The sequence below is a fragment of the Ursus americanus genome, chromosome 26 (genome assembly GCF_024610735.1).
Source record: "Ursus americanus isolate L20-20 chromosome 26, mUrsAme1.1.p, whole genome shotgun sequence".
Lineage (NCBI taxonomy): Eukaryota > Metazoa > Chordata > Mammalia > Carnivora > Ursidae > Ursus > Ursus americanus.
Window position 1 is genome coordinate 25146055 of NC_142152.1, and position 19985 is coordinate 25166039.

The window sequence follows — 19985 nt, forward strand, 5'->3', positions numbered from 1 at the left end:
ACGGAAAAAAAATCTTTAAGGGGTTTTAAGGGGATTTAAGGGGAGAGAAGCAAATCCCAAAAACAACATTAGATTATTTTCCTCTTGTGGTATTCTGTGAATTATAAGCAACAACTGAGAGGCTGAGGTTGAACAAGTTTAGGCAATCTCATAGGGCTAGCAAACCAAAAACTAGAGTTCAGGGTTTATGAAGGAGGGTGGCTCCTTAGTAAACAAACACCCCAGGATTTTAGTTGCAATCCCTAAAAAGCTTCATCCCATAAGTATGGAATAATGGGAAATAGATCAGCCCTCATGAAGGCTAAAGCCTAGCTATGAATCAATAAAAAATAACCAGGCATACAAAACAAAATGAAACAAGAATATGTGGGAAAAATCAAGAGAAGAAAACAAACAACAGAAAATGATCATAGGAGATTCAAATATTGGCATTTTGGAGTACTGGAGTAATGAGGCACAGACTTTAACTGTAATTAATATATTCAAAATTTTAAAGACAAGATAGAGAATTTCAAAATAGAATTAGAAATATAAAAAAGGATCAAATAGAACCAAGAACTTAAAAATTCAATAACTGAAATAAAATCTAAACATGAGTTTAACAACAGATTAGACACAGCTCAAAAGAGAATTAGTAATCTGAAAGATAAGTCAGAAGAATATATCCAGCCTGCAGCATGGAGAAAAAAAAGAAAATTTAAACTATATGGCACAGTAGGGGTGCCTGGGTGGTTCAGTCAGTTGAGCATCTCTTAGTTTCGGGTCAGGTCATGACCTCATGGGTCATGAGATCAAGCCCTGCATTGGGCTCCACACTCAGCAGGGAGTCTGCTTGAAATTCCCTTCCTCTGCCTCTCCCCCCATGCTTGCATGAGTTCTCTCTCTCTCCCCAACCTCAAATAAATAAATAAATCTTTAAAATATATGGCACAAAAAAAAAATCTAGCATACCTATCATTGGGTCTCAAAAAAAGAAGAGAGGGAGAATGAGAGAAGCAATATTTGTAGAGAATTTTCTGAAACTCCTAAGGGAACCAAGTTGCAGATATAAGAAGTACTGGAAACCCCAACAGGATAAATACAAAGAACCACATCAAGGTACATCATGGTAAAGGTATTAAAAACTAAAGACAAGGGATGCCTGAGTGGCTCAGTCAGTTAAGGGTCCAACTCTTGGTTTAGGCTCAGGTCATGATCTCATGGTCCTGAGATCGAGCCCCACTTTGGGCTCCCAGCGCATTAGGGAGTCTTCTACCCCAGTCTCTCTCTCCTTCTGTCCCTTCCCTCACCCATGCACACTCTCTAAAATAAATAAATAAATCTTTTTTAAAAAACCAAAGACAAAGTAAAAATTATTAAAAGCAGCCAAAGGGGGGGGGGGGAAATACACACAAACTTTCAAAGAAGTAGCAACAAGATTAATAAGCTGATTGTTCATTCAACAGAAAAGATAGGATCCATAAAAACAATAGAAAGATACCTACAATGAGAAGAACAAAAATAAAAATAGTAAATATCTGCCAACCCACCAAAAAGGCTTCTTTGAAATTAAAGGCAAAAGAAAGACATTTCAAGCAAATAAAAACTGAAAGAATTCATTACCAGTAGGCTCATATTAAGAACCTACTAAAGGGAATTTTAAGGTTAAAGAAAAATAATGCTAAATAGTAGCACAGAAGTACAGAAGGAAATGAAAAACAACAGAAAAGGTAAGTATAGATGAACCTTGGCTGCACAAAACAAAAAATATCTTACTGGGTTTAAAAAAATAGTCAGTCCTTTCACTGCATGATGGTATGGGATCATGAAACTGCATGCTGAAACCATACAAAGCAATCTTAATATCAGTGAAAAAAAATTACGATTGTTTTGTGACTTTAAAAAATTTTTATCAAAACAGTAAAACCTCTCTTACTATTGGTTATGAATGTATAGAGAAAGGAAAAATAGTAAACTGATACTTATTTAGCATACTGTAATTTTAAACTTTAAAAACATTTAGAACTAAAATGTTTTATTTCTTTGTAAAATACTTATCAAGAGTAGTTTGTACTGTGCATGCCTTTTTTCTCTTTACTATGTAACTCGCAAGAGCATCACATCGATGTCTTGGCAAACTGTCATACTTCTTTCTAGATCTTAATCAGCTTCCAAAATGTAATTCTCTGTTCTTTCACTGTCATAAAATATTTCTAAGAGTTCCTTTAATGTGAATTTTTTTTATCAGCATCATTTCTTTTAGGACATCTTCATCGTTTTATTTGCAACCACTTTCCTCACTGATGTCAATAATTTGCCTTCACTAAGTTCCTTTGATTGAATATCTAGTGTCTCTTAAACAGTGGCAGTATCAACATGTGCATGGTCAGCTACTTCTCCTATGACTCCATTTACGTTTAATTCAAGTTTCACTTCCAGCATTATCATATTTTGTTTCTTTGCTGCTCTTTCGTCTCTGCTGGTCAGTTCCCTCTTTCAATTATCCACTTTTATAAAATGTCACATGGGTTTATCACTGGAAGACAAGGGGGCAATTCAGCTGCACAAACTGAATGACAGATGCTCAGTGACCAATCACCAATGACTTTGAAAGAAGTGGTGCAGTTGGTCACCTATCATGACATGCATCTCTTATTTACATAGTGATGTACACACTGACGAGCTAGCAGCAAAGTTTGTACTTTGTGCAATTATTCACAGTTGATATATTGTGGTAGCCACAGCTCGAACCATGTTGCTGGGACCAGCTATTATTTAAATTTAACTAAATATTATGCATACTGAAACCATGCAAAGCAAGAACTACCTATATCCACAGAATTAAAAATACACAATAGCAAATAAACAAAGGTTGAGAGGTTTATACATGGTGTTAAAGTGTTCTAAAGTCCTTGAGTTGTCTGAGAAATGCTAACAGTACTAACTTATATTAGATTTTATAAATAGCGAATACATGTTTTATTTTTAGTATTTTATTTAAATTCAATGAATTAAATATAATGTATTATTAGTTTCAGAGGTAGAGGTCAGTGATTCCTCAGTCCTATGTAATACCAAGTGCTCATTACATCACATGCCCTCCCCAGTGTCCATCACCCAGTTACCCCATTTCCCAACCCAGCAACCCTCAATTTGTTTTCTTTTTTTTTTTTTAAGATTTTATTTATTTATTTGACAGAGACAGCCAGCGAGAGAGGGAACACAAGCAGGGGGAGTGGGAGAGGAAGAAGCAGGCTCCTAGCGGAGGAGCCTGATGTGGGGCTCGATCCCAGAACGCTGGAATCACGCCCTGAGCCGAAGGCAGACGCTTAACGACTGTGCCACCCAGGCGCCCCCTCAATTTGTTTTCTATGATTAAGAGTCTCTTATAATTTGTCTCCCTCACTGATTTCGTCTTGTTTTATTTTTCCCTCCCTTCCCCTATGATCCTGTTTTATTTCTTAAATTCCACATATGAGTGAGACAATATAATAATTGTCTTTCTCGGATTGACTTATTTCTCTTAGCATAATACCCTCAAGTTCTATCCACATTGTTGCAAATGGCAAGATTTCATTCTTGTTTTTTTGACGGCTGAGTAGCAATTGTGCTTGTGTGTGTGTGTGTGTGTGTGTGTGTGTATCTATCTATCTATCTATATCTATATCTATATCTATATCTATATATCATCCATTCATCTGTCAATAGACATCTGGGCCCTTTATCCATTCATCTGTCAATAGACATCTGGGCTCTTTCCATAGTTTAGGTATTGTGGACATTGCTGCTCTAAACATTGGGGTGCAGGTGCCCCTTTGGATCACTACATTTATATCTTTGGGGTAAATCCCTAGTAGTGCAATTGCTGGGTCATAGGGTAACTCTATTTCCAACTTTTTGAGGAACCCCCATACTGTTTTCCAAAGTGGCTGCACCAGCTTGCATTCCCACCAGCAGTGTAAGAGGGTTGGTTCCCCTTTCTCTGCGTCCTTGACAACATCTGTCATTTCCTGACTTGCTAATTTTAGCCATTCTGATTGGTGTGAGGTGGTATCTCATTGTGGTTTTGATTTGTCTTTCCCTAATGCCGAGTGATGTGGGGCATTTTTTCATGTGTCTGTTGGCCATTTGGATGTCTTCTTTGGAGAAATGTCTTTTCATATCTTCGGCTCATTTCTTAACTGGAGTTTTGGCTTTTAGGTGTTGAGTTTGCTAAGTTCTTTACAGATTTTGTATACTAGCCCTTTATCTGATAAGACATTTGCAAATATCTTCTCCTATTCTGTAGGTTATCTTTTGGTTTTGTGGACTGTTTCCTTTGCTGTGCAAAAGCTTTTTACTGTTTCCTTTGCTGTGCAAAAGCTTTTTATCTTGATGAAGTCCCAATAGTTCATTTGCTTTTGTTTCTCTTGCTTTTGGAGACGTGTCTATCAAGAAGTTGCTGCAGCCGAGGTCGAAGAGGTTGCTGCTTGTACTCTCCTCTAGGATTTTGAGGATTCCTGTTTCACATTTAGGTCTTTCATCCATTTTGAGTCTGTTTTTGTGTATGGTCTAAGAAAGTGGTCCAGTTTCATTCTTTTGCATGTGGCTGTCCAATTTTCCCAACAGCATTTGTTAAAGAGACTGTTTTTTCCATTGGATATTCTTTCCTGCTTTGTCAAAGATTAGTTGACCATAGAGTTGAGGGTCTATTTCTGAGTTCTGTATTCTGTTCCATTGATCTGTGTGTCTGTTTTTGTGCCAGTCTGATACTGTCTTGATAATTACAGCCTAGTAATAGAGTTTGAAGTCTGGAATTGTGATGCCACCAACTTTGGTTTTCTTTTTCAACATTCCTTTGGCCACTTGGGGTCTTTTCTGGTTTCATATGAATTTTAGTGTTATTGTTCCAGCTCTGAAAAAACTTGATGCTATTTTGGTAGAGATTTCATTGAATGTATAAATTGCTCTAGGTAGCATAGACATTTTAACAATATTTGTTCTTCCAATCCATGAGCATGGAATGTTTTTCCATTTCTTTGTGTCTTCCTCAATTTCTTTCATGAGTGTTGTGTAGTTTTCTGAGTACAGATCCTTTGCCTCTTTGGTTAGGTTTATTCCTAGGTATCTTATGGTTTTGGGTGCAGTTGTAAATGGGATCAACTCCTTAATTTCTTTCTTCTGTCTCATTGTTAGTGTATAGAAATGCAACAGATTTCTGTGCATTGATTTGATATCCTGCCACTTTGCTGAATTCCTATACAAGTTCTAGCAATTTTGGGGTGGAGTCTTTTGGGTGTTCCACATAAAGTATCATATCATCTGCAAAGAGTGAGAGTTTGACTTCTTCTTTGCTGATTTGGATACCTTTTGTTTCTTTTTGTTGTTTGCTGAGGCTAGGATTTCTAGGACTATGTTGAGGAGCAGTGGTGATAGTGGACATCCCTGCTGTGTTCCTGACCTTGGACAAAAAGCGCTCAGTTTTTTTCCCATTGAGAATGATATTTACTCTGGGCTTTTCATATATGGCTTTTATGATATTGAGGTATGTTCCTTCTATCCCTACACTGTGAAGAGTTTTAATCAAGAAAGGATGATTTTTCTGCATCTATTGAGAGAATCATATGGTTCTTGTCCTTTCTTTTATTAATGTGGTATATCACATTGATTGATTTGTCGTTGTTGAACTGCTCTTGCAGCCCAGGAATAAATCCCACTTGGTCACGGTGAATAATCCTTTTAATGTACTGTTGGATCCTATTGGCTAATATCTTGGTGAGAAATTTGGCATCCATGTTCATCAGGGATATCAGTCTGTAATTCTCCCTTTTGGTGGGGTCTTTGTCTGGTTTCGGGATCAAGGTAATGCTGGCCTCAGAGAGTTTGGAAGTTTTCCTTTCATTTCTATTTTTTGAAACAACTTCAGAAAAATAGGTATTAATTCTTCTTTAAATGTTTGGTAGAATTCCCCTGGGAAGCCATCTGGCCCTGGACTCCTGTTTGTTGAGAGATTTTTGATTACTGCTTCAATTTACTTGCTGGTTATGGGTCTGTTCGGGTTTTTAATTTCTTCCTGTTTCAGTTTTGGTAGTTTATACATTTCTAGGAATGCTTCCATTTCTTCCAGATTGCCTAATTTGTTGGCATATAGTTGCTCAAAATATGTTCTTATAATTTTATTTCTTCAGTGTTGGTTGTGATCTCTTCTCTTTCATTCATGATTTTATTTATTTGGATCTTTTCTCTTTTCTTTGTGATAAGTCTAGCCAGGGGTTTATCAATCTTATTAATTCTCTCAAAGAACCAGCTCCTAGTTTCATTGATCTGTTCTACTGTTCTTTTGGTTTCTGTTTCATTGATGTCCACTCTAATTTTTATTATTTCTCTTCTCCTGCTGGGTTTAGGCTTTATTTGCTGTTCTTCCTCCAGCTCCTTTAGGTGTAAGGTTAGGTTGTGTATTTGAGACCTTTCTTATTTCTTGAGAAAGGCTTGTATTGCTATATACTTCTCTCTTAGGACTGCCTTTACTGCATCCCTAAGATTTTTAACAGTTGTGTTTTCATTTTCATTTGTTTCCATAATTTTTAAAAATTCTTCTTTAATTTCCTGGTTGACTCATTCATTCTTTAGTAGGATGTTCTTTAGGCTCCATGTATTTGAGTTCTTTCCAAATTTCCTCTTGTGATTGAGTTCAGGTTTCAAAGCACAGTGATCCAAAAATATGCAGGGAATGATCCCTATCTTTTGGTACTGGTTGAAACTTGATTTGTGACCCAGTATGTGATCTGTTCTGGAGAATGTTCCATGTGCACTCAAGAAGAATGTATATTCTGTTGCTTTAGGATGGAATTCTGAATATATATATGTGAAGTCCATCTGGTAGAAAATCTGTGGTGAAACCAGAACATTTCACTACTGCTTTGGAGAAGGGCTATTATACAACATTCAGTCAGCTGAAGATGGATTGGTAGAGAGGTGTGTATACATAAGTTTCAAGTCTTTTTTGCTTGTGCAGAATCATCCAGATCTTCCCAAGACTGAATGGGTAGTCCTGTGGCTTTCTTTGTTTTCCATATTCCCAACAAGGCTACATGAAGTTCAGCTCTTGATGAGCCACTTACAACAGCATTCCTTAGGAGCCAACATGACAGGTGGATCAGATTTCCCTATGAAAAACAAACTGACCACCTATAGCAAAATATCAAAACAGACAAGTTCTTCTTTCCTTTTCCTTCTGGTTATATATAATATGTCTCCTTTCAAGACTCTTATTCCCATCATACTGTTCTTTCACAAGCCTAAACCTTGAGGTGATATGAAAGAGACTGACATCAAGATAAGAAAATTCAATTCAGAAATGAAGAAAATGGGAAGGTATACAATACACCCCCAAAGCATCTCAATAATCCCCACTACAGTACAATTCAGTGTACTGCTACAGTCCATAGATAAATATTGGCAGTGTGGAGGAGTTTATCTTTTTTTCCCTCTGGTGGTTAAAGGGCACCAAATAAATACTGGGCAAGAGGAGTTTGCTGGGAGAGTTAGAAATAAAAAATTAACCAATTTTTATCCCTGTGATAATTCAATGCCAGTAGGAGGCAAGAACTGGAGAAAGGACAACTTTCATGCTAAAAAAAGAATTCCTCTAACCGTATGTCACCATCTCTTATTAAGAATCCAGGGAATCCAACAAATAGAAAATTAGTTTCAGAAGACCCCTGTGGCACTTTAAAGCCTTAAAAAAATTACAGTAATAATAAGTTAGCTATTGCTTTTCAGAGGCTTACAGAGCAGCAGAAGCATGGAAATCAGGTTGAAAAAGTTATGTCCAGATTACAAGCTTCCGGAGCTGCTCTCTTAAGCTTAGTTGAATCTCCAAATACCTTTAAAAAGACATACAATTTAATGCAGATGGAATAGATCTTTCGTTTAGTGGTAGTGTGAAATTTTGTCCTTACTGGCAGCAGCTGGTCGTCATCCTTTTCCAAGTCAGGTTACATTAATTAGTACATTAAGACAATACATCAAAGAAATACTACAGCAAAGGGGGGAAAAAGTCCAAACTGACAAACACTTAAGGACTCACTAAGTTCTCTTGCAGCCTTCAACTTGGATCTCCCTCTCGGTTTTTCTGTGGAGAGGTGTAAATCAGAACATTTTTCTCACAGATGCTAAACCATGGCATCAAATGGACAAAATGGTTATCAAGGGACTTTAAAAATCTGACCCCAAGGAATCCAGGACCCATAAAGGTAATTCAGAGGTATACTTCTGATTTGGGACAAATTCTAGATTAAAGAAGTGATCATCTTGGGTAAATGTTATAATTGATGAAACTAAGTCCAGGTTGTTTGTTTTTTTTAGTGTTCTACCACCCTCAGCTATCAGTCATCTCTGACAGCTCAAGCAGAAGGTCATCTTCATCTTTCCCAGGATCCAAGTCAATCTCAGCTTCTAATTTGCCTCCTATAATCTCCCATATTAGTTTCTCAAAATCATCCTCCACAGAAAGCAGGGGCTTTCCTGTTGAGGTGATCTGAGTCAGCGAGTTTTCATAGCCATCTGGGATGAAGAAGGGCCAGATGGTTCCGGTGGGGAGGAATCTGAAGAAGACTGGGTTGGAGGTAGCACAAGATGGTCTCTAGGTTTTTCCATCTCAGGAATAGTGACTGACTTGTCCTCAGAAAGGAGTGGGATAACTGCCACAGCTGCCTTTTGGTGGGGCTTTCCTGTAGGACGCCACTGGAGCTGAGTGGCTGCACAGCTGCAATGACAGCAGGGTGGACCGCCACTGCCTTGCCTTTGGGGGCCAATTTGGGGGATGAGACAACTTTAACCACAGATGGCTTCACATTGACTTTGGGTTTAGATTTACCCCTTTTTTCCAAGGTCTGTGCTGCACATTTCACATTCAATATTGTGTCCCCAGTGCCTGAGGTTTTTACCTCTGCCTTTTGGGATGACTTTGTGGGAAGCCGCTTTATTAGGTGCTGTGTGATGCCCGGCACAGCAGTGAGCACTGGCTTCTCTGCTGAGTATTCCAGGAGTCTCCATCTTCCCAAAGGGGTGTCAAAACTGATTTTTCCTTCTGTGAGTTTCCCCTCTCCAGCTATTTCGGCATGTGCTTCTCTCTCATGGTCTCACATCTCTTGACTTGAATTTTGGTGATGCCAACTCCTGTGGGCTCTACTGAAGCCTCTTTATCCTCTGTTCTAGTAACACTGCTCTGGGAAGCAACTTCACTTCCTTCTTGAACTGTCTTCTCTTCTTTTATACCTGGTTTTGTTTTTGTTTTGTTTTGTTTTTTGTGATTTGGAGAAGCTGCCTTGCCCTGGAGGGTGGCCTCAAGCTGAGGCTGGGAGCTGGTGCTGGTCTCAGAGCTGCTGTACCCGTAGTGCCTTCTCCTGTTGAATTTCCTCCAGTGTCTTGACATGCACCACCTGCCTAGACTTTGTTCCACCTGCGAGCTCCTCTGATTGTGCTTTGCTGGTAACTACAGGTGGCAAAACCACTGTTTTTTAAATTTCACTATCGGTCTTCAGCTTGATGCAAGGTTTTTTTGTTACATTATTTTTGCTTTTTTGTCTCTCCGCTTCCTGCTGCTGATGTTTCTTTTCAGCCAGGACCTCAGAGAAGGTTTTGATTCAGATAGTGGAGGGGCTTCTTGTTCCTAAAGTAAAATCATCAACTTTTGGAGGTCCTTCTGTCTTGAGTTTAGGTTGCAATTCTCCACATCTCTGACTGGCTTTTTCAAGAATTTCTTCTAGAGGCGCCTGGGTGGCTCAGTCGTTAAGTGTCTGCCTTTGGCTCAGGGTGTGATCCCAGCGTTCTGGGATCGAGCCCCACATCAGGCTCCTCCACTGGGAGCCTGCTTCTTCCTCTTCCACTCCCCCTGCCTGTGTTCTCTCTCTTTCTGGCTGCCTCTCTCTCTGAGAAAAGAAAGGAAGGAAGGAAGAAAAGAAAGAAAAAAAGAATTTCTTCTAATGTCTTCACATGGATCTCACCAACTTTAGTGACTCTGCTGACTCGTCAATGTTTGGACCAGCTGACATGCCTAATCGCTCCTACAGAGACTTGGAAACGTGAACTTTCTTTGGTGCTTTGTCAGCGTTAGTGCCTAAGGCTTCCACTTTCTTCCCTAACCTCTGTGCAAGGCTACGCTTTAATGGAGGATCACTGTCACCACCTACTGAAAATTTTCGTTTTCCCAGTCTCTCGGTGAGACTCAATCTTACCAAGGGTTCTTCTCCTTGTTGGCTGGAAAGAGTTACTCTCCTCACTACAGTCTGGACATTCTCGTTTTCAGGACCTGGAATGGGCTGAGGTAGGAGTAAAAGACTGGAAACTCTGGAAGAAACTTCACCTTGCTTCTTGGATTTTTCTTTCATTTTCTTTGACTTAGTTTCCTCAAAAGTTTTTATTCCAAAATTTGAACATTCACCTGCTTCAAATTGACCCCAGGTTTCTGAGCAGAGGCTGTCTGTAATCCATCATGAGCTTCAGATGTGTGTTGGTTTCATCACCTTCCTTACAAAATTGATCATCACCATCTTCATCATCATCCACAGCTTTGATTACAGCTGGTAGATGGGTGGGGCCAGGAACATTTTCTGAGCTTTGTACTTTCATAACATTCCGTAGCTGAGGGGAGGGATTAGACTGGACAATTTGTTCTGTGGAACTGTGAGCTGGTTAGCCTTCACGTCCTCTTCTGGTGACTTAGGCACAGTGGACAACACAGTTTTGTTTGGAGGTAGGAAAAGGCCATCAATATAATAACATCCTCTGTTGTGATAGAAAGGCAAGGACCAGTTCCAAGTCCTCCTGAAATGGATTTAATCTTCCAAAAGACAACTCAGTCACAGAAATCGTCTTTAAAATGCAATCATTAGCTGGTTGCTCTCCGTAGGAACCTCTGTGTCTTCCCTGAGTTCCAATCTATTATGCCTTTTACTCACACTTAATACGAGTCCATTTTCCAGGAAATTTTTGGGCAAGGAACATCCCCAAATCCTAAAAAGCATCGCTATTACTAATTCCACCGCTTCCTTCTCAAGATCCAGAACCAAGGCTGCAAGACATCAACAACATGGGCCTTCCCCATAGGAATCTGCACCGATCATGGGAGTTTAGGGGGTGTTCTTCATGACGGTTTCAGCAATCCAAACCGCGGACACTGTTCCCGACTCCCGCTTGCTGCCACACCCTCCTCTTTCTTTCTTAGCCGCTGTCACCCACCCTCCTCACAGCAGCAACACCCTAATGAATACATGTTTTAATCCATAGGGCAACAACTAAAATAATTGTAAAAGAATAGATTACTAACAAGCTAATAGTAGTGAGGAATAGAATAATAAAAATTAATTAATACTAGGGGCCCCCAGGTGGCTAAGCTGGTTAAGCATCTGACTTTGGCTCAAGTCATGATCTCAGGGTCCTGGGATTGAGCCCTGCCTGGAGCCCGCATTGGGCTCCGCTCTCAGTGGGGAGTCTGCTTTCCCTCTGCTGCTCCCCCTGCTTGTGCTGTCTCCCTCTCTCAAATAAATAAAATCTAAAAAAAATTAATACAAAAAAGGGCAAGAAATTTGAAGTAATGAAGAACTTCTAAAACAAATAGTAGATTTAACAGCAAATAATCAATATTTACATTAATTGCATTAAATGTAAAAGGACTTAATATTCCAATTTCAATACCTACCAGGTAGGTTAATTAAAACAAAAAATTCAAGTGTATGCTTCTTACAAGGGACACAATGATATAGAAAGACTAAAAGTATAAGGATAAAAATATTAACATGCAAACAATAACCACGAGAAAATAGATATAAATATGCCACTATATATTAACCCCAAAGTCTTACTATATATAAAAAGGGAAATTTTATTATGATAAAAAGGATTCCTATAGAGAGATATAATGATTCTAAATTTGAGTGTCTGTAGGAGCAGAGTTTCAAACCATGTAAAGCAGAAACTGACAGAACTGAAAAAATAAAATAGATACCCACCATCATAGTGGGGATTTGTTTCAATAGAGCTTTCTCCAATAGAACATGCATACAAGAAAAGTAAAAATACTGATAAGAAATTAATAAGGTTTGACCAATATAATTTGCCAACTTCACCTCATTGACTTGTATAAAATATTGTATCCAACAAGTGCAGAGTACATATTCTTTTCAAGGACACATGGAACATTTATCAAAATTGACCATATGTAGGGCCATGAAAGCAAGTCTCAATAGCTTACAAAAAATTAAAATCAAGTTCTCTGACTAGTAAACAATGCACTTCTAAATAAGCATGAATCAAAGAAGAAATCACAATAGGCACTAGAAAATAATTTTAGCTAAATGACAATAAAAATATGACAAATCTGGGATGCCTGGGTGGCTCAGTCTTTGGGCGTCTGCCTTTGGCTCAGGGCGTGATCCCAGGGTCCTGGGATCGAGCCCCACATCAGGCTCCTGAGCAGGGAGCCTGCTTCCTCCTCTCCCACTCCCCCTGCTTATGTTCCCTCTCTCGCTGGCTGTCTCTCTCTCTGTCAAATAAATAAATAAAATCTTTAAAAAAAATATGACAAATCAAAACCCATAAGATGCAGTTAAAGTCACACTCAGAAGAAAACGTATAGCTTTAAAAAGACATAGATTAGAAATGAAGGCTAAAAATAAATTATGCATCTTTCACAAGAAATTTATAAAGGAACAGTAAATTGAAACTAGAGAAAGTACAACATCCAAGAGAACTGAGAATCGAGGTCAGTAAGGACAACATTAAATTCAAAACAAAATCTTCAGACTCGAAATATAATGTACATTTATCATACCATTTTGATTCTCTGCCCCTTTCTCCAAAAAAATCAAAGAAACTAATTTGTAACAAAGCTCTATATACACCCTGCAGCTCTTAAAAATAACTGTTTTGTTATTATTATGACCTTTTCCTCATAAAGATTCTAGTTGATAACATTTCTCTTAGAAATATCAATTTTCTCCCTCTGAGTGGAACAGTTAATTTCGTAGAGCAAAGAAAACTACTAAATACAAAAACTAAAAAGAGGATGAATTTTCAAGTGGATTTTTAAAAGGATATTTCTCTTATGTATATGAGGTATTCAGTTTAATATCTTAGAAAATAAGAGAATAACACATTTTGCATTCTCCAGATTTGCCTAATATATATCCTACATTATCATCTGCAAATGGTTTTAGTTGGCACAAAGGGTAAGTAAAGACTTCTGGACTCCTGCCACACAACTGCTTAATACCTTTATTTTGTAATCATTTATTGAGCAATGAGTATAAACAAAGTATTATGCTACTCGCATGAGAGAAACAGAGCTGAAAAATCCCTCTCCTTCCCTCAGAGAATTGAGATAGAAAGCATGAAAGCAAATGTCAGTATAGAATGATTTGTCTCATCTACTCCTCTACTGTCAACCCAACTTCCCTGGCACTCCCAGCAGAGAACTGAAGCCCTCTGATTTATTTATGCAGCAGAGTCCCTCACCAGGTTGGATTTGCTGCGAACATAGAAACTGAACTAAGGTGTGCTGATGCCCAATGTCATTGCATATTGCTAGCACTTACTGAAAAGCCTCAGTGAGAACATTAGCAAGTTAAAGAACATAATGTTACTCTGTTGCATGGATGTCCTTCCTCAGCTGCCCTCCCTCTCCCGGTCCCTTTTTCAGTGGTGTGATTTGGTAAATTGGCTGAGTTAGGGTTACGGAAGGACTCGGAGCTCATCATCCCCACTTCTAACCTGATCCTTTCACTGCTTTCAAACTTCTCCTGCTAATGCACTATATTTTTCCTATGAGCTGGCTTCCCGGTTCTTGCTTAGATTGTGCTGATAGGAATTGCAAGGGTAGAAAATATGCACTAAAATTGTTGGGAACCTATAGCTGGCATTCCAAAGATAAAAAGCTACCTATTCAGTCAATAAATACAGTTATGTTTAACACAGTGCTAAAACTGTGGTCATTACATCTTACAGCTATACACAGGATTCAAAATAGTGGATCATTCTATTCTTACCCAAATCCTCTTCCCTTGGCCTCTGTGAGTCCACATTCCTGGCCATCCTCTACCACTCTAGTTGGTCTCGCTTATTCTCCTTTGCTGGTTCATTCATCTTCCTCATTTTTAAACGTTGGGGTTCCATATGACCCAGGCCTGTGTCTTCTTCTCTTCTTACTCTACGATTCTCCTCCATGTGACCTTATCCAACTATTCTCAAGTTTACATCACTAGTCCAGTCCTCTCTTTTTAGCTTTGGGCCATTTACCTGTCAGCCTCCTTGATGTCTCTTCTGAGATGTCTCATATGTATCTCACTACTTAAATGCCCCAAGCTGAAATCGGCCTCTCCTCCTCCACCACTCCTCCATCTCACTGCCAATTCCAGGTACCTGAGGGGTATCACTGTACCTTCTTTCCTTATCACCCCCTTCTAATCCTTCACCAAGTCCTGTTGCTTCTACTACACTAATATATAAAAAATGTACCCCCTACCTCTCCATTGCCATGACCCTTGCACAAACCATCATAATTTCTTTCTTGGAGTATAGTAATTTCATAGATTAACTCATCTTTCCAGTTTGGGCTTCCTCTAATTCATTTCTGCACCATAGCCGGAGTGATTTTGCTCTTAGGATAAATCCAGGGTTTTCAACGGAAACTTCCAGGCCAGGACCATGGCTGGCCCCCACCCACCTCTGCCTCCTCATCTTGCTCCATTCCTGCACACCTGTGTTCTTTAATTCCTTGGACGGTCCAAGATCTTCCCCACCTGAGGGCCTTCAGATGCTTTTGCCTGTGTCTGCAAAGTTCTTTTGTCTCTCTCTTTGCCTATTAACTATACTGATTATTTATCTTTTCTTCCTGAATATTACTTATACATACCCTTGAGCCCACCCCCATCTACATTAGATTTCCCCACCTGAATCTATCATTGAATCCTTTATTTTTGCTCTATAGAACTTACTAAAATGTGTGATAACAATACAAATGTATGATGATAATAGTTTCCACAAGGCAGTATGTTTTATGTGCCAATCACCCACACCTAACTAGAAGAAACCATCAAACCAAAGCCCCAAAAGGGAACAATCAAATATATTCTGAAATTGCTCTTTTAAAATAATGAACTAGGGGAATGGGATAGGCTGTTGATGGGTATTAAGGAGGGCACGTATTGCATGGTGCACTGGCTGTTATACGCAAGTAATGAATCATGGAACTTTACATCAAAAACTAGGGATGTACTGTATGGTGACTAACATAATATAATAAAAAAATTATTAATAAAAAATAAAATAAATAAAATAATGAATTGAAAGAGAAGACCTGTCTGAATTAATGAAAAATCTGATTGATAGAACATTTGGTATCTGTTTAGCTATCCCTAATTGAGAACATACTATGTCCCAACACTATGCTAAATGTTCAGCACATAGTTACTCAATCTGCACCAATTCTCTGACGTAGCTACTATAATTTTGCTGTAAAAACAAACAAACAAACAAACAAACAAACAAACAACTGGGTTCCATAACTCTGTGACTTTATATGTAAAGTATATTTTATTTAATTGGACCTTGCTTTAAATCCAGTCTGATGATTTCTGTCTTTTGCAGTATTTAACTCCATTGCATTTACTGCTATTATTGATACAGTTCAATTGAAATCTGCCATTTTCCAATTTGTTTTCTGTCTTCTTTGTTCCCTTATTCAACTCCTTTGTCCTCTTTTGGATTAATCAGGTTGTTTTTGCTTTTTTTAGTATTCTATTCAACCTTTTCTTTTAACTTTTTAGCTCTTTGTAATATTTTTTTGTGGTTATTCAAGGGGTTACAAAATGCATCCTTCATTTATCATAGTCTACCAAGAAGGCTTATTATGCCAATACTCATGCCTGGTAAGAAACTTTTGAAATTATTATCGCATTTACCTCCTCCCATCTTTTGTGGTATTTTTGTTATATATATTTTTTTCTATATAGGTTATAAATCTCACAGTACATTGCTATTTTTTAAAGAGTTAATTGACTTCTAAAGAATTTGATTAAAGAAAAACTAGTCTCTTATATATACTTGCATATTTAAAGTTTCCAGTGTTCATTCCTTCCATAGATCCAACGATCCATTTCGTTTAACTTAAGGGACTTCTTTAAGCATATTAGTGTGGTCCTGCTGGCAACAAATTTTCTCAGCTTTCTTTATCTGAAGATAATTTTATTTTACCTTAATATTTGAAAAGTATTTTAGCTGGGTATAGAATTCTGGCAAGGCATTTTGTTTCAGCCCTTTGAAGATATCTTTCAATGTCTTCTGGCCTCCATTGCTTCCAATGAGTAGTCATTCCTATTCTTACCATTGTTCTCCTGTAGAGAACATGTCCTCTTTTCTCTGGCTGCTTTTAAGATTTTATGACTTTGGAAAAAAAACAAAACAAAACAAGATTTTATGACTTTGGGGGCACATGGATGGCTCAGTGGTTAAGCATCTGCCTTTGGCTCAGGTCATGATCTCAGGGTCCTGGGATCGAGCCCCATGTTAGTCTCCCTGCTCAGTGGGGAGTCTGCTTCTCCCTCTCCCTCTGTCGCTTCCCCTGCTTGTGCTCTCTCTCTCTGTCAAATAAATAAAAATCTTAATTAAAAAAAAGGACTTTATGACTTTGGTTTTCAAAATAATATACCTAGGTGACATTTTCTTTGTATTTAACCTACTGGGGGTTTTCTGGACTTCCTGAGTCTATGGATTTCTGGTTTTGTTCAAATTTTGAAATATTTGTTCAATACTTCAGTGGATTAGGGTGGAAGTGACATCATGCATTTTCAGGCCCTGTTTCTAAGATAACTGGCACATTTCACTTTAGATACTTGGAGCCTTAAGCCACTATGTAAGAACTCTGCTGAAGGGAAGACCATATGGGGAGCCCCTGAATTATTACATGGAGATGTGGAGAAGGGCCTAGCTGAGCTTAGCTGCTTGGTTTTTTTTAAAAGATTTATTTATTTATTAGAGAGATAGAGAGAGAAGGAGGTAGGGGCAAAGGGAGAGGGAGAGAGAAACTTAAGGAGACTCTGCACTGAGTGTAGAGCCTGATGCAGGGCTCAATCTCATGACCCTGAGATCAGACCTGAGCCGAAACCAAGAGTTGGTCGCTTAACCAGCTGTGCCACCCAGGCACTCCTAAGCCTAGCTTTCTAACAATCACCTTCAAAGGGCCAGGCATAGAAGCACAGCTATCTTAGACCCTCTATATTGATCCAGACACCAGCTAAAAAACAACCAGTGATCCCAGTGGAGGCCACATGAAGCAGAAGAAAAACCCAGTTTACCACTGCCTGAAATCCTAATCCACAACATGATGAGCTCTATAACAAGATGATTGTTATTTTAGCCACTTAGTTTGGGGTAATTTGTTATACAACAAGAGATATTCAGAAGACGTAGCAGTTACATATCAGTTAACAATGGTTAAAAGACATTGAGGATTTATAAGAGAAAATTATAATAGCGGTTTCTTTATAAGTTATTGAGAGTCCTAAGTGGAAACAAATCAGTTCTCCTGGGTTTTAAACTTCAGCTGGGATACAGTCTGGCCCCCCCAAATATACTTTTTTTTTCAAGGATTCATTTATTCACTCGAGAGAGAGAAAAGGGGGAGAATCTCAAGCAAACTCTCTGCTGAGAATGCAGCACAGTGCAGCACTCAGTCTCACAACCCTGAGATCACAACCTGAGCTGAAACCAAGAGTCAGATGCTCAACCAACTGTGCCATCCAGGTGCCCCCCAAATATACATTTGATAAAGACTTACACCTGTAAAATGGTGAAACACTGGCCACTTCCATCTTCTCTTTCATGTTTTCTATAAAGAAGCCAATAGCACATGGATTGTTGCCATTATTATTCCTACTAATAGCAGCTACCAATTACTGAATACCTTTTATGGGCAAGCACTCTGCTAAAAGGGCTTCACTTATCCCACTTAATCCCACTTAATCCCACTTAATCTCACTAAGCGTCAGTTTCCACTATATAAAATGAAGATGGTAATATGTACCCCACAGGGCTTTTGCCCAAATTTACTCAGCTAAGCATTTTCAGAGTCAGAATTTGAAACCAAGAATGCCTCCAAAACTAACGCAAAACCATAGTATCTCTTCAGTTAAAAACAGAAATAAAGAAAACGCTACCCTCGAAGGATATTTTTACTTTTATGTGGATTTTTTGAAAATCACAAGTAAATAAAAATTCTATAATTAGGTAGATAAAAAGTGCAACTTATGGAAGATAGTGTGATAAGGTTTAATATTCACTGCTTCACTAAATTGAGTCAAGTGGATTTATTGGGGGTTACAAGAGTACCAGTTTTAGTCCTGATAATTAGATAATTATGCAATTAGCTGTATGCATCTTTCAGGCAATTTGGAAAATCATTTTTATAATGTCCTATTTCTAGTGGAAAACCTACTGTTAAACTTACATTTTCTTCATTCTGCTTTAAAAATCTGAAGACATAAACTCTCTTTGAATTAACATCTATTATTTTTTAATTCCTCAACAAATTAAAAGATGCTTCAACATCATGAATATCACCTTTTGGTTACAGATTATTTTTCCCTTAATTATGGAACATTAGTGGTGAAATACTTCTTTGGTAATTACCAAAGTAGAATAATTAAGATTTCTCTCATTGAAAAGTCTTGATAACTTGGGAATAACTTTTTCTGTGAATTTATAGACTATTGCTGAAAAGTTATTGCTAGTCTAAAAATCAGGACATTAGAAGCTAAGGATCTAGTATATACCAAGAGCTTCGACAGACTTTATACTTTTTGACCTAGTAATTCCACTTCAATAAATTTTCCCTAATAAACAGAGGAGTGAGAGTTTACATAAAAGCCATTTGTCTCATAGTTAAATAATAGCAAAAATTTGGAAACTACTCAAATGCTCAGCTAGAAGGGTTTAATATGAAATAATGAGCAACCATGAGAAATCTGTTGTCACAGACTATTTACCCCAGGGAAATACTTTTGATATAATGCCGTTTTAAAAGCATAAAACATACTTAAAGACAGAAAAAAAACACTGATTTTCTTTATATCATGGAATAATGAGAGGTTTCATATCTTTACTGATGTGAATGTGTTTAAAACTTCTTACAATGTATATGTATTATTTTTGTAGTCAGATGAAATAAACTTTTTAAAAATTAAGGGTTCCTTCAATATACAGCAATCTTAAAATTAATACTTGATGTAAAAATACTACACGGGTGACTTATTATGTGATTTAAAAAAACCTATCAGAAAATGTTACTTTAAAATTAATTTACCTAATTCTTAGCCCCATTTTTCACCTCAGGATTGTGCAGGCTTTAAGGTATTTAAGGTAACAAAATTATGGCTTTGCCAATACATACACACCTTCTTTTTAAAGTAGTTAAGTAATCAGTTACTACTTCTCTCTACCTCCCAGAGCACACGGTAAAGTTGCACATAATAAATGTCCAATAATTATTCCTTTAGTTTTAACCAATCTCTCCCCACTAGAGCAAGCAGACCTAGTCAAAGACAGAGTGGCCTTTTTTTTTTTTTTTTGAACTACTGGTATTTAAAAGCAGACTAGAAAAAAATTGAAAATCAAATTGAAGTAAGTTGAAAAGAAGCTGGGGGATGGCCAAGACCTAGGTTTTTGGCTCTTATATTCGGTTCCTTGTTTTACACAATGTAGTCTTACACATTACTGCATTTGTATTTCTTAAAATTCCAACTATGCTAGCTGGGGCAGCTTCTCTTCTCTTCCTGTATCTTATTCCAATTCAGGGTCCCTGCCCGTGCAAGCCTGCAACTTTCTCATCTCCTTTGGTGCCATCTTACTTTGCAGGTGAAAAGCGATGTCAGTTTCATTCTTGCCCTCAGTTTGTTTCCCAGCTTGGCATGCTTTCTACTCATGAACTGGGGGTGTTGACGGTGTGGGCAAATATCTCTAAGACTAAGGATCAT

The 19985-nt window shown here is 38.0% G+C and overlaps 1 protein-coding gene and 1 pseudogene across 1 annotated transcript in view; one reads left to right on the forward strand and one right to left on the reverse strand.

Annotated features, from left to right (window-relative positions):
- The window catches only part of TSHR (thyroid stimulating hormone receptor), a 155858-nt gene that overhangs the window by 84064 nt on the left and 51809 nt on the right, over window positions 1–19985 (forward strand). The gene's annotated exons all lie outside the window — the stretch shown is intronic.
- On the reverse strand, window positions 8339–14181 carry LOC148107704 (zinc finger CCCH domain-containing protein 11A pseudogene; annotated as a pseudogene).